At 46.9% G+C, this 24,106-nt stretch overlaps 5 non-coding genes across 5 annotated transcripts; all 5 read left to right on the top strand.

Moving 5' to 3' along the window:
- Positions 1-9,143: 9,143 nt before the first annotated feature.
- Positions 9,144-9,216, top strand: TRNAN-GUU (transfer RNA asparagine (anticodon GUU)). The gene has a single exon. It is a non-coding gene; the product is annotated as a tRNA-Asn (tRNA).
- A 1,393-nt stretch (positions 9,217-10,609) lies between these two features.
- On the top strand, positions 10,610-10,682 carry TRNAI-GAU (transfer RNA isoleucine (anticodon GAU)). Its single transcript has one exon. It is a non-coding gene; the product is annotated as a tRNA-Ile (tRNA).
- An 11,370-nt stretch (positions 10,683-22,052) lies between these two features.
- On the top strand, positions 22,053-22,125 carry TRNAI-GAU (transfer RNA isoleucine (anticodon GAU)). Its single transcript has one exon. It is a non-coding gene; the product is annotated as a tRNA-Ile (tRNA).
- Positions 22,126-23,225: 1,100 nt separating this feature from the next.
- Positions 23,226-23,298, top strand: TRNAN-GUU (transfer RNA asparagine (anticodon GUU)). The gene has a single exon. It is a non-coding gene; the product is annotated as a tRNA-Asn (tRNA).
- A 219-nt stretch (positions 23,299-23,517) lies between these two features.
- Positions 23,518-23,590, top strand: TRNAN-GUU (transfer RNA asparagine (anticodon GUU)). Its single transcript has one exon. It is a non-coding gene; the product is annotated as a tRNA-Asn (tRNA).
- Positions 23,591-24,106: the final 516 nt, after the last annotated feature.

Raw genomic sequence — 24,106 nt, 5'->3', positions numbered from 1 at the left:
AAAGTCAAAGTTTTTCCACAATACCTGACGAACATTTAATCTTTGGGCTTCCGTGGCGCAATGGTTAGCGCGTTCGGCTGTTAACCGAAAGGTTTGTGGTTCGAGCCCATCCGGGAGCGGTGTTGTGAGGTCTTAGATGTAACGTAAAATTCAGAGTTTTTTAAAAATAACTGACGAACATTTAATTTTTGGTCTTCCGTGGCGCAATGGTTAGCGCCGTCGGCTGTTAACCGAAAGGTTGGTGGTTCGAGCCCATCCGGGAGCTGTGTTGTGAGGTCTTAGATGTAACGTAAAATTCAGAGTTTTTTAAAAATAACTGACGAACATTTAATTTTTGGTCTTCCGTGGCGCAATGGTTAGAGCGTTCAGATGTTATTCAAAAGGTTTGTGGTTCGAGCCCATCCGGGAGCGGTGTTGTGAAGTCTCAGATGTGACGTAAAAAGTCAAAGTTTTTCCACAATACCTGACGAACATTTAATCTTTGGGCTTCCGTGGCGCAATGGTTAGCGCGTTCGGCTGTTAACCGAAAGGTTTGTGGTTCGAGCCCATCCTGGAGCGGTGTTGTGAGGTCTTAGATGTAACGTAAAATTCAGAGTTTTTTAAAAATAACTGACGAACATTTAATTTTTGGTCTTCCGTGGCGCAATGGTTAGAGCGTTCAGCTGTTATTCAAAAGGTTTGTGGTTCGAGCCCATCCGGGAGCGGTGTTGTGAAGTCTCAGATGTGACGCAAAAAGTCAAAGTTTTTCCACAATACCTGACGAACATTTAATCTTTGGGCTTCCGTGGCGCAATGGTTAGGGCGTTCGGCTGTTAACCGAAAGGTTGGTGGTTCGAGCCCACCCGGGAGCGGTGTTGTGAGATCTGACATGTAACGTAAAAATCCAGAGTTTTTTAAAAAAGACCTGACGAACATTTTATCTTTGGGCTTCCGTTGCACAATGGTTAACGCCGTCGGCTGTTAACCGAAAGGTTGGTGGTTCGAGCCCATCCGTGAGCGGTGTTGTGAGGTCTCAGATGTGACGTAAAAAGTCAAAGTTTTTCCACAATACCTGACGAACATTTAATTTTTGGGCTTCCGTGAAGCAACGGTTAGCGCGTTCGGCTGTTAACCGAAAGGTTGGTGGTTCGAGCCCACCCGGGAGCGGTGTTGTGAAATCTCACATGTAACCTAAAAATCCAAAGTTTTTCCACAATACCTGACGAACATTTAATCTTTGGGCTTCCGTTGCGCAATGGTTAACGCCTTCGGCTGTTAACCGAAAGGTTGGTGGTTCGAGCCCATCCGGGAGCTGTGTTGTGAGGTCTTAGATGTAACGTAAAATAAAGAGTTTTTTAAAAATAACTGACGAACATTTAATTTTTGGTCTTCCGTGGCGCAATGGTTAGAGCGTTCAGATGTTATTCAAAAGGTTTGTGGTTCGAGCCCATCCGGGAGCGGTGTTGTGAAGTCTCAGATGTGACGTAAAAAGTCAAAGTTTTTCCACAATACCTGACGAACATTTAATCTTTGGGCTTCCGTGGCGCAATGGTTAGCGCGTTCGGCTGTTAACCGAAAGGTTTGTGGTTCGAGCCCATCCGGGAGCGGTGTTGTGAGGTCTTAGATGTAACGTAAAATTCAGAGTTTTTTAAAAATAACTGACGAACATTTAATTTTTGGTCTTCCGTGGCGCAATGGTTAGCGCCGTCGGCTGTTAACCGAAAGGTTGGTGGTTCGAGCCCATCCGGGAGCTGTGTTGTGAGGTCTTAGATGTAACGTAAAATTCAGAGTTTTTTAAAAATAACTGACGAACATTTAATTTTTGGTCTTCCGTGGCGCAATGGTTAGAGCGTTCAGATGTTATTCAAAAGGTTTGTGGTTCGAGCCCATCCGGGAGCGGTGTTGTGAAGTCTCAGATGTGACGTAAAAAGTCAAAGTTTTTCCACAATACCTGACGAACATTTAATCTTTGGGCTTCCGTGGCGCAATGGTTAGCGCGTTCGGCTGTTAACCGAAAGGTTTGTGGTTCGAGCCCATCCTGGAGCGGTGTTGTGAGGTCTTAGATGTAACGTAAAATTCAGAGTTTTTTAAAAATAACTGACGAACATTTAATTTTTGGTCTTCCGTGGCGCAATGGTTAGAGCGTTCAGCTGTTATTCAAAAGGTTTGTGGTTCGAGCCCATCCGGGAGCGGTGTTGTGAAGTCTCAGATGTGACGCAAAAAGTCAAAGTTTTTCCACAATACCTGACGAACATTTAATCTTTGGGCTTCCGTGGCGCAATGGTTAGGGCGTTCGGCTGTTAACCGAAAGGTTGGTGGTTCGAGCCCACCCGGGAGCGGTGTTGTGAGATCTGACATGTAACGTAAAAATCCAGAGTTTTTTAAAAAAGACCTGACGAACATTTTATCTTTGGGCTTCCGTGGCGCAATGGTTAGCGCGTTCGGCTGTTAACCGAAAGGTTGGTGGTTCGAGCCCATCCGGGAGCGGTGTTGTGAGATCTCACATGTAACGTAAAAATCCAGAGTTTTTTAAAAATACCTGACGAACATTTAATCTTTGGGCTTCCGTTGCACAATGGTTAACGCCGTCGGCTGTTAACCGAAAGGTTGGTGGTTCGAGCCCATCCGGGAGCGGTGTTGTGAAATCTCACATGTAACGTAAAAATCCAAAGTTTTTCCACAATACCTGACGAACATTTAATCGTTGGGCTTCCGTTGCGCAATGGTTAACGCTGTCGGCTGTTAACCGAAAGGTTGGTGGTTCGTGCCCATCCGGGAGCGGTGTTGTGAGGTCTTAGATGTAACGTAAAATTCAGAGTTTTTTAAAAATACCTGACGAACATTTAATCTTAGGGCTTCCGTGGCGCAATGGTTAGCGCGTTCGGCTGTTAACCGAAAGGTTGGTGGTTCGAGCCCATCCGTGAGCGGTGTTGTGAGGTCTCAGATGTGACGTAAAAAGTCAAAGTGTTTCCACAATACCCGACGACCATTTAATTTTTGGGCTTCCGTGGCGCAATGGTTAGCGCGGTCGGCTGTTAACCGAAAGGTTGGTGGTTCGAGCCCATCCGTGAGCGGTGTTGTGAGGTCTCAGATGTGACGTAAAAAGTCAAAGTTTTTCCACAATACCTGACGACCATTTAATTTCTGAGCTTCCTTGGCTCGAAGTCTAGCGCGTTCGGATGTTAACCAAAAGGTTGGTGGTTCGAGCCCACCCGGGAGCGGTGTTGTGAAATCTCACATGTAACCTAAAAATCCAAAGTTTTTCCACAATACCTGACGAACATTTAATCTTTGGGCTTCCGTTGCGCAATGGTTAACGCCGTCGGCTGTTATCCGAAAGGTTGGTGGTTCGAGCCCATCCGGGAGCTGTGTTGTGAGGTCTTAGATGTAACGTAAAATTCAGAGTTTTTTAAAAATATCTGACGAACATTTAATTTTTGGGCTTCCGTGGCGCAATGGTTAGCGCGTTCAGCTGTTATTCAAAAGGTTTGTGGTTCGAGCCCATCCGGGAGCGGTGTTTTGAAGTCTCGGATGTGACGTAAAAAGTCAGAGTTTTTCCACAATACCTGACGACCATTTCATTTCTGAGCTTCCTTGGCTCGAAGGTTAGCGCGTTCGGATGTTAACCAAAAGGTTGGTGGTTCGAGCCCACCCAGCTGCCGTGTTGTGAAGTCTCAAATGTTACGTAAAAACCCAAAATTTTTCCAGAATACCTGACGACCGTTTAATTTTCGAGCTTCCGTGGCGCAATGGTTAGCGCTTTCGGCTGTTAACCGAAAGGTTGGTGGTTCGAGCCCACCCGGGAGCGGTGTTGTGAGATCTCAAACGTAATGTCAAATGCCAAAGTTTTTCCACAATACCTGACGACCATTTCATTTCTGAGCTTCCGTGGCGCAATGGTTAGCGCGTTCGGCTGTTAACCGAAAGGTTGGTGGTTCGAGCCCATCCGTGAGCGGTGTTGTGAGGTCTCAGATGTGACGTAAAAAGTCAAAGTTTTTCCACAATACCTGACGAACATTTAATTTTTGGGCTTCCGTGAAGCAACGGTTAGCGCGTTCGGCTGTTAACCGAAAGGTTGGTGGTTCGAGCCCACCCGGGAGCGGTGTTGTGAAATCTCACATGTAACCTAAAAATCCAAAGTTTTTCCACAATACCTGACGAACATTTAATCTTTGGGCTTCCGTTGCGCAATGGTTAACGCCGTAGGCTGTTAACCGAAAGGTTGGTGGTTCGAGCCCATCCGGGAGCTGTGTTGTGAGGTCTTAGATGTAACGTAAAATTCAGAGTTTTTTAAAAATAACTGACGAACATTTAATTTTTGGTCTTCCGTGGCGCAAAGGTTAGCGCGTTCAGCTGTTATTCAAAAGGTTTGTGGTTCGAGCCCATCCGGGAGCGGTGTTTTGAAGTCTCGGATGTGACGTAAAAAGTCAAAGTTTTTCCACATACCTGACGACCATTTAATTTCTGAGCTTCCGTGGCGCAATGGTTAGCGCGTTCGGCTGTTAACCGAAAGGTTGGTGGTTCGAGCCCATCCGGGAGCGGTGTTGTGAGGTCTCAGATGTGACGTAAAAAGTCAAAGTTTTTCCACAATACCTGACGACCATTTCATTTCTGAGCTTCCGTGGCGCAATGGTTAGCGCGTTCGGCTGTTAACCGAAAGGTTGGTGGTTCGAGCCCATCCGTGAGCGGTGTTGTGAGGTCTCAGATGTGACGTAAAAAGTCAAAGTTTTTCCACAATACCTGACGAACATTTAATTTTTGGGCTTCCGTGAAGCAACGGTTAGCGCGTTCGGCTGTTAACCGAAAGGTTGGTGGTTCGAGCCCACCCGGGAGCGGTGTTGTGAAATCTCACATGTAACGTAAAAATCCAAAGTTTTTCCACAATACCTGACGAACATTTAATCGTTGGGCTTCCGTTGCGCAATGGTTAACGCTGTCGGCTGTTAACCGAAAGGTTGGTGGTTCGTGCCCATCCGGGAGCGGTGTTGTGAGGTCTTAGATGTAACGTAAAATTCAGAGTTTTTTAAAAATACCTGACGAACATTTAATCTTAGGGCTTCCGTGGCGCAATGGTTAGCGCGTTCGGCTGTTAACCGAAAGGTTGGTGGTTCGAGCCCATCCGTGAGCGGTGTTGTGAGGTCTCAGATGTGACGTAAAAAGTCAAAGTGTTTCCACAATACCCGACGACCATTTAATTTTTGGGCTTCCGTGGCGCAATGGTTAGCGCGGTCGGCTGTTAACCGAAAGGTTGGTGGTTCGAGCCCATCCGTGAGCGGTGTTGTGAGGTCTCAGATGTGACGTAAAAAGTCAAAGTTTTTCCACAATACCTGACGACCATTTAATTTCTGAGCTTCCTTGGCTCGAAGTCTAGCGCGTTCGGATGTTAACCAAAAGGTTGGTGGTTCGAGCCCACCCGGGAGCGGTGTTGTGAAATCTCACATGTAACCTAAAAATCCAAAGTTTTTCCACAATACCTGACGAACATTTAATCTTTGGGCTTCCGTTGCGCAATGGTTAACGCCGTCGGCTGTTATCCGAAAGGTTGGTGGTTCGAGCCCATCCGGGAGCTGTGTTGTGAGGTCTTAGATGTAACGTAAAATTCAGAGTTTTTTAAAAATATCTGACGAACATTTAATTTTTGGGCTTCCGTGGCGCAATGGTTAGCGCGTTCAGCTGTTATTCAAAAGGTTTGTGGTTCGAGCCCATCCGGGAGCGGTGTTTTGAAGTCTCGGATGTGACGTAAAAAGTCAGAGTTTTTCCACAATACCTGACGACCATTTCATTTCTGAGCTTCCTTGGCTCGAAGGTTAGCGCGTTCGGATGTTAACCAAAAGGTTGGTGGTTCGAGCCCACCCAGCTGCCGTGTTGTGAAGTCTCAAATGTTACGTAAAAACCCAAAATTTTTCCAGAATACCTGACGACCGTTTAATTTTCGAGCTTCCGTGGCGCAATGGTTAGCGCTTTCGGCTGTTAACCGAAAGGTTGGTGGTTCGAGCCCACCCGGGAGCGGTGTTGTGAGATCTCAAACGTAATGTCAAATGCCAAAGTTTTTCCACAATACCTGACGACCATTTCATTTCTGAGCTTCCGTGGCGCAATGGTTAGCGCGTTCGGCTGTTAACCGAAAGGTTGGTGGTTCGAGCCCATCCGTGAGCGGTGTTGTGAGGTCTCAGATGTGACGTAAAAAGTCAAAGTTTTTCCACAATACCTGACGAACATTTAATTTTTGGGCTTCCGTGAAGCAACGGTTAGCGCGTTCGGCTGTTAACCGAAAGGTTGGTGGTTCGAGCCCACCCGGGAGCGGTGTTGTGAAATCTCACATGTAACCTAAAAATCCAAAGTTTTTCCACAATACCTGACGAACATTTAATCTTTGGGCTTCCGTTGCGCAATGGTTAACGCCGTAGGCTGTTAACCGAAAGGTTGGTGGTTCGAGCCCATCCGGGAGCTGTGTTGTGAGGTCTTAGATGTAACGTAAAATTCAGAGTTTTTTAAAAATAACTGACGAACATTTAATTTTTGGTCTTCCGTGGCGCAAAGGTTAGCGCGTTCAGCTGTTATTCAAAAGGTTTGTGGTTCGAGCCCATCCGGGAGCGGTGTTTTGAAGTCTCGGATGTGACGTAAAAAGTCAAAGTTTTTCCACATACCTGACGACCATTTAATTTCTGAGCTTCCGTGGCGCAATGGTTAGCGCGTTCGGCTGTTAACCGAAAGGTTGGTGGTTCGAGCCCATCCGGGAGCGGTGTTGTGAGGTCTCAGATGTGACGTAAAAAGTCAAAGTTTTTCCACAATACCTGACGACCATTTCATTTCTGAGCTTCCGTGGCGCAATGGTTAGCGCGTTCGGCTGTTAACCGAAAGGTTGGTGGTTCGAGCCCATCCGTGAGCGGTGTTGTGAGGTCTCAGATGTGACGTAAAAAGTCAAAGTTTTTCCACAATACCTGACGAACATTTAATTTTTGGGCTTCCGTGAAGCAACGGTTAGCGCGTTCGGCTGTTAACCGAAAGGTTGGTGGTTCGAGCCCACCCGGGAGCGGTGTTGTGAAATCTCACATGTAACCTAAAAATCCAAAGTTTTTCCACAATACCTGACGAACATTTAATCTTTGGGCTTCCGTTGCGCAATGGTTAACGCCGTCGGCTGTTAACCGAAAGGTTGGTGGTTCGAGCCCATCCGGGAGCTGTGTTGTGAGGTCTTAGATGTAACGTAAAATAAAGAGTTTTTTAAAAATAACTGACGAACATTTAATTTTTGGTCTTCCGTGGCGCAATGGTTAGAGCGTTCAGATGTTATTCAAAAGGTTTGTGGTTCGAGCCCATCCGGGAGCGGTGTTGTGAAGTCTCAGATGTGACGTAAAAAGTCAAAGTTTTTCCACAATACCTGACGAACATTTAATCTTTGGGCTTCCGTGGCGCAATGGTTAGCGCGTTCGGCTGTTAACCGAAAGGTTTGTGGTTCGAGCCCATCCTGGAGCGGTGTTGTGAGGTCTTAGATGTAACGTAAAATTCAGAGTTTTTTAAAAATAACTGACGAACATTTAATTTTTGGTCTTCCGTGGCGCAATGGTTAGAGCGTTCAGCTGTTATTCAAAAGGTTTGTGGTTCGAGCCCATCCGGGAGCGGTGTTGTGAAGTCTCAGATGTGACGCAAAAAGTCAAAGTTTTTCCACAATACCTGACGAACATTTAATCTTTGGGCTTCCGTTGCGCAATGGTTAACGCCGTCGGCTGTTATCCGAAAGGTTGGTGGTTCGAGCCCATCCGGGAGCTGTGTTGTGAGGTCTTAGATGTAACGTAAAATTCAGAGTTTTTTAAAAATATCTGACGAACATTTAATTTTTGGGCTTCCGTGGCGCAATGGTTAGCGCGTTCAGCTGTTATTCAAAAGGTTTGTGGTTCGAGCCCATCCTGGAGCGGTGTTTTGAAGTCTCGGATGTGACGTAAAAAGTCATAGTTTTTCCACAATACCTGACGACCATTTCATTTCTGAGCTTCCTTGGCTCGAAGGTTAGCGCGTTCGGATGTTAACCAAAAGGTTGGTGGTTCGAGCCCACCCAGCTGCCGTGTTGTGAAGTCTCAAATGTTACGTAAAAAGCCAAAATTTTTCCAGAATACCTGACGACCGTTTAATTTTCGAGCTTCCGTGGCGCAATGGTTAGCGCTTTCGGCTGTTATTCGAAAGGTTGGTGGTTCGAGCCCACCCGGGAGCGGTGTTGTGAGATCTCAAACGTAATGTCAAATGCCAAAGTTTTTCCACAATACCTGACGACCATTTCATTTCTGAGCTTCCGTGGCGCAATGGTTAGCGCGTTCGGCTGTTAACCGAAAGGTTGGTGGTTCGAGCCCATCCGTGAGCGGTGTTGTGAGGTCTCAGATGTGACGTAAAAAGTCAAAGTTTTTCCACAATACCTGACGAACATTTAATTTTTGGGCCTCCGTGAAGCAACGGTTAGCGCGTTCGGCTGTTAACCGAAAGGTTGGTGGTTCGAGCCCACCCGGGAGCGGTGTTGTGAAATCTCACATGTAACCTAAAAATCCAAAGTTTTTCCACAATACCTGACGAACATTTAATCTTTGGGCTTCCGTTGCGCAATGGTTAACGCCGTCGGCTGTTATCCGAAAGGTTGGTGGTTCGAGCCCATCCGGGAGCTGTGTTGTGAGGTCTTAGATGTAACGTAAAATTCAGAGTTTTTTAAAAATATCTGACGAACATTTAATTTTTGGGCTTCCGTGGCGCAATGGTTAGCGCGTTCAGCTGTTATTCAAAAGGTTTGTGGTTCGAGCCCATCCGGGAGCGGTGTTTTGAAGTCTCGGATGTGACGTAAAAAGTCAGAGTTTTTCCACAATACCTGACGACCATTTCATTTCTGAGCTTCCTTGGCTCGAAGGTTAGCGCGTTCGGATGTTAACCAAAAGGTTGGTGGTTCGAGCCCACCCAGCTGCCGTGTTGTGAAGTCTCAAATGTTACGTAAAAAGCCAAAATTTTTCCAGAATACCTGACGACCGTTTAATTTTCGAGCTTCCGTGGCGCAATGGTTAGCGCTTTCGGCTGTTAACCGAAAGGTTGGTGGTTCGAGCCCACCCGGGAGCGGTGTTGTGAGATCTCAAACGTAATGTCAAATGCCAAAGTTTTTCCACAATATCTGACGACCATTTCATTTCTGAGCTTCCGTGGCGCAATGGTTAGCGCGTTCGGCTGTTAACCGAAAGGTTGGTGGTTCGAGCCCACCCGGGAGCGGTGTTGTGAGATCTCAAACGTAATGTCAAATGCCAAAGTTTTTCCACAATACCTGACGAACATTTAATCTTTGGGCTTCCGTGGCGCAATGGTTAGCGCGTTCGGCTGTTAACTGAAAGGTTGGTGGTTCGAGACCATCCGGGAGCGGTGTTTTGAGGTCTCAGATGTGACGTAAAAAGTCAAAGTTTTTCCACAATACCTGACGACCATTTAATTTTTGAGCTTCCGTGGCGCAATGGTTAGCGCGTTTCGCTGTTAACCGAAAGGTTGGTGGTTCGAGCCCATCCGGGAGCGGTGTTGTGAGGTCTCAGATGTGACGTAAAATTTCAAAGTTTTTCCACAATACCTGACGAACATTTAATCTTTGGGCTTCCGTTGCGCAATGGTTAACGCCGTCGGCTGTTAACCGAAAGGTTGGTGGTTCGAGCCCATCCGGGAGCGGTGTTGTGAGGTCTTAGATGTAGCGTAAAATTCAGAGTTTTTTAAAAATACCTGACGAACATTTAATCTTTGGGCTTCTGTGGCGCAACGGTTAGCGCGTTCGGCAGTTAACCGAAAGGTTGATGGTTCGAGCCCACCCGGGAGCGGTGTTGTGAGCTCTCACATGTAACGTAAAAAGCCAAAGTGTTTCCACAATACCCGACGACCATTTAGTTTTTGGGCTTCCGTTGCGCAATGGTTAACGCCGTCGGCTGTTAACCGAAAGGTTGGTGGTTCGAGCCCATCCGGGAGCGGTGTTGTGAGGTCTTAGATGTAACGTAAAATTCAGAGTTTTTTAAAAATAACTGACGAACATTTAATTTTTGGGCTTCCGTGGCGCAATGGTTAGAGCGTTCAGCTGTTATTCAAAAGGTTGGTGGTTCGAGACCATCCGGAAGTGGTGTTGTGAGGTCTCAGATGTGACGTAAAAAGTCAAAGTTTTTCCACATACCTGACGACCATTAAACTTCTGAGCTTCCGTGGCGCAATGGTTAGCGCGTTCGGCTGTTAACCGAAAGGGTGGTGGTTCGAGCCCATCCGGGAGCGGTGTTGTGAGGTCTCAGATGTGACGTAAAATTTCAAAGTTTTTCCACAATACCTGACGAACATTTAATCTTTGGGCTTCCGTTGCGCAATGGTTAACGCCGTCGGCTGTTAACCGAAAGGTTGGTGGTTCGAGCCCATCCGGGAGCGGTGTTGTGAGGTCTTAGATGTAGCGTAAAATTCAGAGTTTTTTAAAAATACCTGACGAACATTTAATCTTTGGGCTTCTGTGGCGCAACGGTTAGCGCGTTCGGCAGTTAACCGAAAGGTTGATGGTTCGAGCCCACCCGGGAGCGGTGTTGTGAGCTCTCACATGTAACGTAAAAAGCCAAAGTGTTTCCACAATACCCGACGACCATTTAGTTTTTGGGCTTCCGTGGCGCAATGGTTAGCGCGTTCGGCTGATAACCGAAAGGTTGGTGGTTCGAGCCCATCCGTGAGCGGTGTTGTGAGGTCTCAGATGTGACGTAAAAAGTCAAAGTTTTTCCACAATACCTGACGAACATTTAATTTTTGGGCTTCCGTGGCGCATTGGTTAGCGCGTTTGGCTGTTAACCGAAAGGTTGGTGGTTCGAGCCCACCCGGGAGCGGTGTTGTGAAATCTCAGATGTGACGTAAAAAGTCAAAGCTTTTCCACAATACCTGACGAACATTTAATCTTTGGGCTTCCGTTGCGCAATGGTTAACGCCGTCGGCTGTTATCCGAAAGGTTGGTGTTTCGAGCCCATCCGGGAGCTGTGTTGTGAGGTCTTAGATGTAACGTAAAATTCAGAGTTTTTTAAAAGTATCTGACGAACATTTAATTTTTGGGCTTCCGTGGCGCAATGGTTAGCGCGTTCAGCTGTTATTCAAAAGGTTTGTGATTCGAGCCCATCCGGGAGCGGTGTTTTGAAGTCTCGGATGTGACGTAAAAAGTCAGAGTTTTTCCACAATACCTGACGACCATTTCATTTCTGAGCTTCCTTGGCTCGAAGGTTAGCGCGTTCGGATGTTAACCAAAAGGTTGGTGGTTCGAGCCCACCCAGCTGCCGTGTTGTGAAGTCTCAAATGTTACGTAAAAAGCCAAAGTTTTTCCAGAATACCTGACGACCGTTTAATTTTCGAGCTTCCGTGGCGCAATGGTTAGCGCTTTCGGCTGTTAACCGAAAGGTTGGTGGTTCGAGCCCACCCGGGAGCGGTGTTGTGAGATCTCAGATGTGACGTAAAAAGTCAAAGTTTTTCCACAATACCTGACGAACATTTAATTTTTGGGCTTCCGAGGCGCATTGGTTAGCGCGTTCGGCTGTTAACCGAAAGGTTGGTGGTTCGAGCCCACCCGGGAGCGGTGTTGTGAAATCTCAGATGTGACGTAAAAAGTCAAAGCTTTTCCACAATACCTGACGAACATTTAATTTTTGGCTTCCGTGGCTCAATGGTTAGCGCGTTCGGCTGTTAACTAATAGGTTGGTGGTTCGAGCCCACCCGGGAGCGGAGTTGTGAAATCTCACAGGTATCGTAAAAATCCAAAGTTTTTCCACAATACCTGACGAACATTTAATCTTTGGGCTTCCGTTGCGCAATGGTTAACGCCGTCGGCTGTTAACCGAAAGGTTGGTGGTTCGAGCCCATCCGGGAGCGGTGTTGTGAGGTCTTAGATGTAACGTAAAATTCAGAGTTTTTTAAAAATAACTGACGAACATTTAATTTTTGGGCTTCCGTGGCGCAATGGTTAGAGCGTTCAGCTGTTATTCAAAAGGTTGGTGGTTCGAGACCATCCGGAAGTGGTGTTGTGAGGTCTCAGATGTGACGTAAAAAGTCAAAGTTTTTCCACATACCTGACGACCATTTAATTTCTGAGCTTCCGTGGCGCAATGGTTAGCGCGTTCGGCTGTTAACTAATAGGTTGGTGGTTCGAGCCCACCCGGGAGCGGAGTTGTGAAATCTCACAGGTATCGTAAAAATCCAAAGTTTTTCCACAATACCTGACGAACATTTAATCTTTGGGCTTCCGTTGCGCAATGGTTAACGCCGTCGGCTGTTAACCGAAAGGTTGGTGGTTCGAGCCCATCCGGGAGCGGTGTTGTGAGGTCTTAGATGTAACGTAAAATTCAGAGTTTTTTAAAAATAACTGACGAACATTTAATTTTTGGGCTTCCGTGGCGCAATGGTTAGAGCGTTCAGCTGTTATTCAAAAGGTTGGTGGTTCGAGACCATCCGGAAGTGGTGTTGTGAGGTCTCAGATGTGACGTAAAAAGTCAAAGTTTTTCCACATACCTGACGACCATTTAATTTCTGAGCTTCCGTGGCGCAATGGTTAGCGCGTTCGGCTGTTAACCGAAAGGGTGGTGGTTCGAGCCCATCCGGGAGCGGTGTTGTGAGGTCTCAGATGTGACGTAAAAAGTCAAAGTTTTTCCACAATACCTGACGACCATTTCATTTCTGAGCTTCCGTGGCGCAATGGTTAGCGCGTTCGGCTGTTAACCGAAAGGTTGGTGGTTCGAGCCCATCCGTGAGCGGTGTTGTGAGGTCTCAGATGTGACGTAAAAAGTCAAAGTTTTTCCACAATACCTGACGAACATTTAATTTCTGAGCTTCCGTGGCGCAATGGTTAGCGCGTTCGGCTGTTAACCGAAAGGTTGGTGGTTCGAGCCCATCCGTGAGCGGTGTTGTGAGGTCTCAGATGTGACGTAAAAAGTCAAAGTTTTTCCACAATACCTGACGAACATTTAATCTTTGGGCTTCCGTTGCGCAATGGTTAACGCCGTCGGCTGTTATCCGAAAGGTTGGTGGTTCGAGCCCATCCGGGAGCTGTGTTGTGAGGTCTTAGATGTAACGTAAAATTCAGAGTTTTTTAAAAATATCTGACGAACATTTAATTTTTGGGCTTCCGTGGCGCAATGGTTAGCGCGTTCAGCTGTTATTCAAAAGGTTTGTGGTTCGAGCCCATCCGGGAGCGGTGTTTTGAAGTCTCGGATGTGACGTAAAAAGTCAGAGTTTTTCCACAATACCTGACGACCATTTCATTTCTGAGCTTCCTTGGCTCGAAGGTTAGCGCGTTCGGATGTTAACCAAAAGGTTGGTGGTTCGAGCCCACCCAGATGCCGTGTTGTGAAGTCTCAAATGTTACGTAAAAAGCCAAAATTTTTCCAGAATACCTGACGACCGTTTAATTTTCGAGCTTCCGTGGCGCAATGGTTAGCGCTTTCGGCTGTTAACCGAAAGGTTGGTGGTTCGAGCCCACCCGGGAGCGGTGTTGTGAGATCTCAAACGTAATGTCAAATGCCAAAGTTTTTCCACAATACCTGACGACCATTTCATTTCTGAGCTTCCGTGGCGCAATGGTTAGCGCGTTCGGCTGTTAACCGAAAGGTTGGTGGTTCGAGCCCATCCGTGAGCGGTGTTGTGAGGTCTCAGATGTGACGTAAAAAGTCAAAGTTTTTCCACAATACCTGACGAACATTTAATTTTTGGGCTTCCGTGAAGCAACGGTTAGCGCGTTCGGCTGTTAACCGAAAGGTTGGTGGTTCGAGCCCACCCGGGAGCGGTGTTGTGAAATCTCACATGTAACCTAAAAATCCAAAGTTTTTCCACAATACCTGACGAACATTTAATCTTTGGGCTTCCGTTGCGCAATGGTTAACGCCGTCGGCTGTTATCCGAAAGGTTGGTGGTTCGAGCCCATCCGGGAGCTGTGTTGTGAGGTCTTAGATGTAACGTAAAATTCAGAGTTTTTTAAAAATATCTGACGAACATTTAATTTTTGGGCTTCCGTGGCGCAATGGTTAGCGCGTTCAGCTGTTATTCAAAAGGTTTGTGGTTCGAGCCCATCCGGGAGCGGTGTTTTGAAGTCTCGGATGTGACGTAAAAAGTCAGAGTTTTTCCACAATACCTGACGACCATTTCATTTCTGAGCTTCCTTGGCTCGAAGGTTAGCGCGTTCGGATGTTAACCAAAAGGTTGGTGGTTCGAGCCCACCCAGCTGCCGTGTTGTGAAGTCTCAAATGTTACGTAAAAAGCCAAAATTTTTCCAGAATACCTGACGACCGTTTAATTTTCGAGCTTCCGTGGCGCAATGGTTAGCGCTTTCGGCTGTTAACCGAAAGGTTGGTGGTTCGAGCCCACCCGGGAGCGGTGTTGTGAGATCTCAAACGTAATGTCAAATGCCAAAGTTTTTCCACAATACCTGACGAACATTTAATCTTTGGGCTTCCGTGGCGCAATGGTTAGCGCGTTCGGCTGTTAACTGAAAGGTTGGTGGTTCGAGACCATCCGGGAGCGGTGTTTTGAGGTCTCAGATGTGACGTAAAAAGTCAAATTTTTTCCACAATACCTGACGAACATTTAATTTTTGGGCTTCCGTGGCGCATTGGTTAGCGCGTTTGGCTGTTAACCGAAAGGTTGGTGGTTCGAGCCCACCCGGGAGCGGTGTTGTGAAATCTCAGATGTGACGTAAAAAGTCAAAGCTTTTCCACAATACCTGACGAACATTTAATCTTTGGGCTTCCGTTGCGCAATGGTTAACGCCGTCGGCTGTTATCCGAAAGGTTGGTGTTTCGAGCCCATCCGGGAGCTGTGTTGTGAGGTCTTAGATGTAACGTAAAATTCAGAGTTTTTTAAAAGTATCTGACGAACATTTAATTTTTGGGCTTCCGTGGCGCAATGGTTAGCGCGTTCAGCTGTTATTCAAAAGGTTTGTGGTTCGAGCCCATCCGGGAGCGGTGTTTTGAAGTCTCGGATGTGACGTAAAAAGTCAGAGTTTTTCCACAATACCTGACGACCATTTCATTTCTGAGCTTCCTTGGCTCGAAGGTTAGCGCGTTCGGATGTTAACCAAAAGGTTGGTGGTTCGAGCCCACCCAGCTGCCGTGTTGTGAAGTCTCAAATGTTACGTAAAAAGCCAAAGTTTTTCCAGAATACCTGACGACCGTTTAATTTTCGAGCTTCCGTGGCGCAATGGTTAGCGCTTTCGGCTGTTAACCGAAAGGTTGGTGGTTCGAGCCCACCCGGGAGCGGTGTTGTGAGATCTCAGATGTGACGTAAAAAGTCAAAGTTTTTCCACAATACCTGACGAACATTTAATTTTTGGGCTTCCGAGGCGCATTGGTTAGCGCGTTCGGCTGTTAACCGAAAGGTTGGTGGTTCGAGCCCACCCGGGAGCGGTGTTGTGAAATCTCAGATGTGACGTAAAAAGTCAAAGCTTTTCCACAATACCTGACGAACATTTAATTTTTGGCTTCCGTGGCTCAATGGTTAGCGCGTTCGGCTGTTAACTAATAGGTTGGTGGTTCGAGCCCACCCGGGAGCGGAGTTGTGAAATCTCACAGGTATCGTAAAAATCCAAAGTTTTTCCACAATACCTGACGAACATTTAATCTTTGGGCTTCCGTTGCGCAATGGTTAACGCCGTCGGCTGTTAACCGAAAGGTTGGTGGTTCGAGCCCATCCGGGAGCGGTGTTGTGAGGTCTTAGATGTAACGTAAAATTCAGAGTTTTTTAAAAATATCTGACGAACATTTAATTTTTGGGCTTCCGTGGCGCAATGGTTAGCGCGTTCAGCTGTTATTCAAAAGGTTTGTGGTTCGAGCCCATCCGGGAGCGGTGTTTTGAAGTCTCGGATGTGACGTAAAAAGTCAGAGTTTTTCCACAATACCTGACGACCATTTCATTTCTGAGCTTCCTTGGCTCGAAGGTTAGCGCGTTCGGATGTTAACCAAAAGGTTGGTGGTTCGAGCCCACCCAGCTGCCGTGTTGTGAAGTCTCAAATGTTACGTAAAAAGCCAAAATTTTTCCAGAATACCTGACGACCGTTTAATTTTCGAGCTTCCGTGGCGCAATGGTTAGCGCTTTCGGCTGTTAACCGAAAGGTTGGTGGTTCGAGCCCACCCGGGAGCGGTGTTGTGAGATCTCAAACGTAATGTCAAATGCCAAAGTTTTTCCACAATACCTGACGAACATTTAATCTTTGGGCTTCCGTGGCGCAATGGTTAGCGCGTTCGGCTGTTAACTGAAAGGTTGGTGGTTCGAGACCATCCGGGAGCGGTGTTTTGAGGTCTCAGATGTGACGTAAAAAGTCAAATTTTTTCCACAATACCTGACGAACATTTAATTTTTGGGCTTCCGTGGCGCATTGGTTAGCGCGTTTGGCTGTTAACCGAAAGGTTGGTGGTTCGAGCCCACCCGGGAGCGGTGTTGTGAAATCTCAGATGTGACGTAAAAAGTCAAAACTTTTCCACAATACCTGACGAACATTTAATCTTTGGGCTTCCGTTGCGCAATGGTTAACGCCGTCGGCTGTTATCCGAAAGGTTGGTGTTTCGAGCCCATCCGGGAGCTGTGTTGTGAGGTCTTAGATGTAACGTAAAATTCAGAGTTTTTTAAAAGTATCTGACGAACATTTAATTTTTGGGCTTCCGTGGCGCAATGGTTAGCGCGTTCAGCTGTTATTCAAAAGGTTTGTGGTTCGAGCCCATCCGGGAGCGGTGTTTTGAAGTCTCGGATGTGACGTAAAAAGTCAGAGTTTTTCCACAATACCTGACGACCATTTCATTTCTGAGCTTCCTTGGCTCGAAGGTTAGCGCGTTCGGATGTTAACCAAAAGGTTGGTGGTTCGAGCCCACCCAGCTGCCGTGTTGTGAAGTCTCAAATGTTACGTAAAAAGCCAAAGTTTTTCCAGAATACCTGACGACCGTTTAATTTTCGAGCTTCCGTGGCGCAATGGTTAGCGCTTTCGGCTGTTAACCGAAAGGTTGGTGGTTCGAGCCCACCCGGGAGCGGTGTTGTGAGATCTCAGATGTGACGTAAAAAGTCAAAGTTTTTCCACAATACCTGACGAACATTTAATTTTTGGGCTTCCGAGGCGCATTGGTTAGCGCGTTCGGCTGTTAACCGAAAGGTTGGTGGTTCGAGCCCACCCGGGAGCGGTGTTGTGAAATCTCAGATGTGACGTAAAAAGTCAAAGCTTTTCCACAATACCTGACGAACATTTAATTTTTGGCTTCCGTGGCTCAATGGTTAGCGCGTTCGGCTGTTAACTAATAGGTTGGTGGTTCGAGCCCACCCGGGAGCGGAGTTGTGAAATCTCACAGGTATCGTAAAAATCCAAAGTTTTTCCACAATACCTGACGAACATTTAATCTTTGGGCTTCCGTTGCGCAATGGTTAACGCCGTCGGCTGTTATCCGAAAGGTTGGTGTTTCGAGCCCATCCGGGAGCTGTGTTGTGAGGTCTTAGATGTAACGTAAAATTCAGAGTTTTTTAAAAGTATCTGACGAACATTTAATTTTTGGGCTTCCGTGGCTTAATGGTTAGCGCGTTCAGCTGTTATTCAAAAGGTTTGTGGTTCGAGCCCATCCGGGAGCGGTGTTTTGAAGTCTCGGATGTGACGTAAAAAGTCAGAGTTTTTCCACAATACCTGACGACCATTTCATTTCTGAGCTTCCTTGGCTCGAAGGTTAGCGCGTTCGGATGTTAACCAAAAGGTTGGTGGTTCGAGCCCACCCAGCTGCCGTGTTGTGAAGTCTCAAATGTTACGTAAAAAGCCAAAGTTTTTCCAGAATACCTGACGACCGTTTAATTTTCGAGCTTCCGTGGCGCAATGGTTAGCGCTTTCGGCTGTTAACCGAAAGGTTGGTGGTTCGAGCCCACCCGGGAGCGGTGTTGTGAGATCTCAGATGTGACGTAAAAAGTCAAAGTTTTTCCACAATACCTGACGAACATTTAATTTTTGGGCTTCCGAGGCGCATTGGTTAGCGCGTTCGGCTGTTAACCGAAAGGTTGGTGGTTCGAGCCCACCCGGGAGCGGTGTTGTGAAATCTCAGATGTGACGTAAAAAGTCAAAGCTTTTCCACAATACCTGACGAACATTTAATTTTTGGCTTCCGTGGCTCAATGGTTAGCGCGTTCGGCTGTTAACTAATAGGTTGGTGGTTCGAGCCCACCCGGGAGCGGAGTTGTGAAATCTCACAGGTATCGTAAAAATCCAAAGTTTTTCCACAATACCTGACGAACATTTAATCTTTGGGCTTCCGTTGCGCAATGGTTAACGCCGTCGGCTGTTATCCGAAAGGTTGGTGTTTCGAGCCCATCCGGGAGCTGTGTTGTGAGGTCTTAGATGTAACGTAAAATTCAGAGTTTTTTAAAAGTATCTGACGAACATTTAATTTTTGGGCTTCCGTGGCTTAATGGTTAGCGCGTTCAGCTGTTATTCAAAAGGTTTGTGGTTCGAGCCCATCCGGGAGCGGTGTTTTGAAGTCTCGGATGTGACGTAAAAAGTCAGAGTTTTTCCACAATACCTGACGACCATTTCATTTCTGAGCTTCCTTGGCTCGAAGGTTAGCGCGTTCGGATGTTAACCAAAAGGTTGGTGGTTCGAGCCCACCCAGCTGCCGTGTTGTGAAGTCTCAAATGTTACGTAAAAAGCCAAAGTTTTTCCAGAATACCTGACGACCGTTTAATTTTCGAGCTTCCGTGGCGCAATGGTTAGCGCTTTCGGCTGTTAACCGAAAGGTTGGTGGTTCGAGCCCACCCGGGAGCGGTGTTGTGAGATCTCAGATGTGACGTAAAAAGTCAAAGTTTTTCCACAATACCTGACGAACATTTAATTTTTGGGCTTCCGAGGCGCATTGGTTAGCGCGTTCGGCTGTTAACCGAAAGGTTGGTGGTTCGAGCCCACCCGGGAGCGGTGTTGTGAAATCTCAGATGTGACGTAAAAAGTCAAAGCTTTTCCACAATACCTGACGAACATTTAATTTTTGGCTTCCGTGGCTCAATGGTTAGCGCGTTCGGCTGTTAACTAATAGGTTGGTGGTTCGAGCCCACCCGGGAGCGGAGTTGTGAAATCTCACAGGTATCGTAAAAATCCAAAGTTTTTCCACAATACCTGACGAACATTTAATCTTTGGGCTTCCGTTGCGCAATGGTTAACGCCGTCGGCTGTTAACCGAAAGGTTGGTGGTTCGAGCCCATCCGGGAGCGGTGTTGTGAGGTCTTAGATGTAACGTAAAATTCAGAGTTTTTTAAAAATAACTGACGAACATTTAATTTTTGGGCTTCCGTGGCGCAATGGTTAGAGCGTTCAGCTGTTATTCAAAAGGTTGGTGGTTCGAGACCATCCGGAAGTGGTGTTGTGAGGTCTCAGATGTGACGTAAAAAGTCAAAGTTTTTCCACATACCTGACGACCATTTAATTTCTGAGCTTCCGTGGCGCAATGGTTAGCGCGTTCGGCTGTTAACCGAAAGGGTGGTGGTTCGAGCCCATCCGGGAGCGGTGTTGTGAGGTCTCAGATGTGACGTAAAAAGTCAAAGTTTTTCCACAATACCTGACGACCATTTCATTTCTGAGCTTCCGTGGCGCAATGGTTAGCGCGTTCGGCTGTTAACCGAAAGGTTGGTGGTTCGAGCCCATCCGTGAGCGGTGTTGTGAGGTCTCAGATGTGACGTAAAAAGTCAAAGTTTTTCCACAATACCTGACGAACATTTAATTTCTGAGCTTCCGTGGCGCAATGGTTAGCGCGTTCGGCTGTTAACCGAAAGGTTGGTGGTTCGAGCCCATCCGTGAGCGGTGTTGTGAGGTCTCAGATGTGACGTAAAAAGTCAAAGTTTTTCCACAATACCTGACGAACATTTAATCTTTGGGCTTCCGTTGCGCAATGGTTAACGCCGTCGGCTGTTATCCGAAAGGTTGGTGGTTCGAGCCCATCCGGGAGCTGTGTTGTGAGGTCTTAGATGTAACGTAAAATTCAGAGTTTTTTAAAAATATCTGACGAACATTTAATTTTTGGGCTTCCGTGGCGCAATGGTTAGCGCGTTCAGCTGTTATTCAAAAGGTTTGTGGTTCGAGCCCATCCGGGAGCGGTGTTTTGAAGTCTCGGATGTGACGTAAAAAGTCAGAGTTTTTCCACAATACCTGACGACCATTTCATTTCTGAGCTTCCTTGGCTCGAAGGTTAGCGCGTTCGGATGTTAACCAAAAGGTTGGTGGTTCGAGCCCACCCAGCTGCCGTGTTGTGAAGTCTCAAATGTTACGTAAAAAGCCAAAATTTTTCCAGAATACCTGACGACCGTTTAATTTTCGAGCTTCCGTGGCGCAATGGTTAGCGCTTTCGGCTGTTAACCGAAAGGTTGGTGGTTCGAGCCCACCCGGGAGCGGTGTTGTGAGATCTCAAACGCAATGTCAAATGCCAAAGTTTTTCCACAATACCTGACGACCATTTCATTTCTGAGCTTCCGTGGCGCAATGGTTAGCGCGTTCGGCTGTTAACCGAAAGGTTGGTGGTTCGAGCCCATCCGTGAGCGGTGTTGTGAGGTCTCAGATGTGACGTAAAAAGTCAAAGTTTTTCCACAATACCTGACGAACATTTAATTTTTGGGCTTCCGTGAAGCAACGGTTAGCGCGTTCGGCTGTTAACCGAAAGGTTGGTGGTTCGAGCCCACCCGGGAGCGGTGTTGTGAAATCTCACATGTAACCTAAAAATCCAAAGTTTTTCCACAATACCTGACGAACATTTAATCTTTGGGCTTCCGTTGCGCAATGGTTAACGCCGTCGGCTGTTATCCGAAAGGTTGGTGGTTCGAGCCCATCCGGGAGCTGTGTTGTGAGGTCTTAGATGTAACGTAAAATTCAGAGTTTTTTAAAAATATCTGACGAACATTTAATTTTTGGGCTTCCGTGGCGCAATGGTTAGCGCGTTCAGCTGTTATTCAAAAGGTTTGTGGTTCGAGCCCATCCGGGAGCGGTGTTTTGAAGTCTCGGATGTGACGTAAAAAGTCAGAGTTTTTCCACAATACCTGACGACCATTTCATTTCTGAGCTTCCTTGGCTCGAAGGTTAGCGCGTTCGGATGTTAACCAAAAGGTTGGTGGTTCGAGCCCACCCAGCTGCCGTGTTGTGAAGTCTCAAATGTTACGTAAAAAGCCAAAATTTTTCCAGAATACCTGACGACCGTTTAATTTTCGAGCTTCCGTGGCGCAATGGTTAGCGCTTTCGGCTGTTAACCGAAAGGTTGGTGGTTCGAGCCCACCCGGGAGCGGTGTTGTGAGATCTCAAACGAAATGTCAAATGCCAAAGTTTTTCCACAATACCTGACGAACATTTAATCTTTGGGCTTCCGTGGCGCAATGGTTAGCGCGTTCGGCTGTTAACTGAAAGGTTGGTGGTTCGAGACCATCCGGGAGCGGTGTTTTGAGGTCTCAGATGTGACGTAAAAAGTCAAAGTTTTTCCACAATACCTGACGACCATTTAATTTTTGATCTTCCGTGGCGCAATGGTTAGCGCGTTCGGCTGTTAACCGAAAGGTTGGTGGTTCGAGCCCATCCGGGAGCGGTGTTGTGAGGTCTCAGATGTGACGTAAAATTTCAAAGTTTTTCCACAATACCTGACGAACATTTAATCTTTGGGCTTCCGTTGCGCAATGGTTAACGCCGTCGGCTGTTAACCGAAAGGTTGGTGGTTCGAGCCCATCCGGGAGCGGTGTTGTGAGGTCTTAGATGTAACGTAAAATTCAGAGTTTTTTAAAAATAACTGACGAACATTTAATTTTTGGGCTTCCGTGGCGCAATGGTTAGCGCGTTCGGCTGTTAACCGAAAGGTTGGTGGTTCGAGCCCATCCGGGAGCTGTGTTGTGAGGTTTTAGATGTAACGTAAAATTCGGAGTTTTTTAAAAATACCTGACGAACATTTAATCTTTGGGCTTCTGTGGCGCAACGGTTAGCGCGTTCGGCAGTTAACCGGAAGGTTGATGGTTCGAGCCCACCCGGGAGCGGTGTTGTGAGCTCTCACATGTAACGTAAAAAGCCAAAGTGTTTCCACAATACCCGACGACCATTTAGTTTTTGGGCTTCCGTGGCGCAATGGTTAGCGCGTTCGGCTGATAACCGAAAGGTTGGTGGTTCGAGCCCATCCGTGAGCGGTGTTGTGAGGTCTTAGATGTGACGTAAAAAGTCAAAGTTTTTCCACAATACCTGACGAACATTTAATTTTTGGGCTTCCGTGGCGCATTGGTTAGCGCGTTTGGCTGTTAACCGAAAGGTTGGTGGTTCGAGCCCACCCGGGAGCGGTGTTGTGAAATCTCAGATGTGACGTAAAAAGTCAAAGCTTTTCCACAATACCTGACGAACATTCAATTTTTGGGCTTCCGTGGCTCAATGGTTAGCGCGTTCGGCTGTTAACTAATAGGTTGGTGGTTCGAGTCCACCCGGGAGCGGAGTTGTGAAATCTCACAGGTATCGTAAAAATCCAAAGTTTTTCCACAATACCTGACGAACATTTAATCTTTGGGCTTCCGTTGCGCAATGGTTAACGCCGTCGGCTGTTAACCGAAAGGTTGGTGGTTCGAGCCCATCCGGGAGCGGTGTTGTGAGGTCTTAGATGTAACGTAAAATTCAGAGTTTTTTAAAAATACCTGACGAACATTTAATCTTTGGGCTTCCGTTGCACAATGGTTAACGCCGTCGGCTGTTAACCGAAAGGTTGGTGGTTCGAGCCCATCCGGGAGCGGTGTTGTGAGATCTTAGATGTAACGTAAAATTCAGAGTTTTTTAAAAATAACTGACGAACATTTAATTTTTGGTCTTCCGTGGCGCAATGGTTAGAGCGTTCAGCTGTTATTCAAAAGGTTTGTGGTTCGAGCCCATCCGGGAGCGGTGTTGTGAAGTCTCAGATGTGACGCAAAAAGTCAAAGTTTTTCCACAATACCTGACGAACATTTAATCTTTGGGCTTCCGTGGCGCAATGGTTAGCGCGTTCGGGTGTTAACCGAAAGGTTGGTGGTTCGAGCCCACCCGGGAGCGGTGTTGTGAGATCTCACATGTAACGTAAAAATCCAGAGTTTTTTAAAAATACCTGACGAACATTTAATCTTTGGGCTTCCGTGGCACAACGGTTAGCGCGTTCGGCTGTTAACCGAAAGGTTGGTGGTTCGAGCCCATCCGTGAGCGGTGTTGTGAGGTCTCAGATGTGACGTAAAAAGTCAAAGTTTTTCCAGATACCTGACGAACATTTAATTTTTTGGCTTCCGTGGCGCAATGGTTAGCGCGTTCGGCTGTTAACCGAAAGGTTGGTGGTTCGAGCCCACCCGGGAGCGGTGTTGTGAAATCTCACATGTAACGTAAAAATCCAAAGTTTTTCCACATACCTGACGAACATTTAATCGTTGGGCTTCCGTTGCGCAATGGTTAACGCTGTCGGCTGTTAACCAAAAGGTTGGTGGTTCGAGCCCATCCGGGAGCGGTAATGTGAGGTCTTAGATGTAACGTAAAATTCAGAGTTTTTTAAAAATACCTGACGAACATTTAATCTTAGGGCTTCCGTGGCGCAATGGTTAGCGCGTTCGGCTGTTAACCGAAAGGTTGGTGGTTCGAGCCCACCCGGGAGCGTTGTTGTGAGCTCTCACATGTAATGTAAAAAGCCAAAGTGTTCCACAATACCCGACGACCATTTAATTTTTGGGCTTCCGTGGCGCAATGGTTAGCGCGTTCGGCTGTTAACCGAAAGGTTGGTGGTTCGAGCCCATCCGTGAGCGGTGTAGTGAGGTCTCAGATGTGACGTAAAAAGTCAAAGTTTTTCTACAATACCTGACGAACATTTAATTTTTGGGCTTCCGTGAAGCAATAGTTAGCGCGTTCGGCTGTTAACCGAAAGGTTGGTGGTTCGAGCCCACCCGGGAGCGGTGTTGTGAAATCTCACATGTAACCTAAAAATCCAAAGTTTTTCCACAATACCTGACGAACATTTAATCTTTGGGCTTCCGTTGCACAATGGTTAACGCCGTCGGCTGTTAACCGAAAGGTTGGTGGTTCGAGCCCATCCGGGAGCGGTGTTGTGAGGTCTTAGATGTAACGTAAAATTCAGAGTTTTTTAAAAATAACTGACGAACATTTAATTTTTGGTCT

Source organism: Phalangium opilio, unplaced genomic scaffold (genome assembly GCF_054372755.1).
Source record: "Phalangium opilio isolate 3A_F unplaced genomic scaffold, DU_Popi_V2 ptg000031l_1, whole genome shotgun sequence".
Taxonomy (NCBI): Eukaryota; Metazoa; Arthropoda; class Arachnida; order Opiliones; family Phalangiidae; genus Phalangium; species Phalangium opilio.
This window is presented reverse-complemented; position numbering and strand designations above follow the sequence as displayed.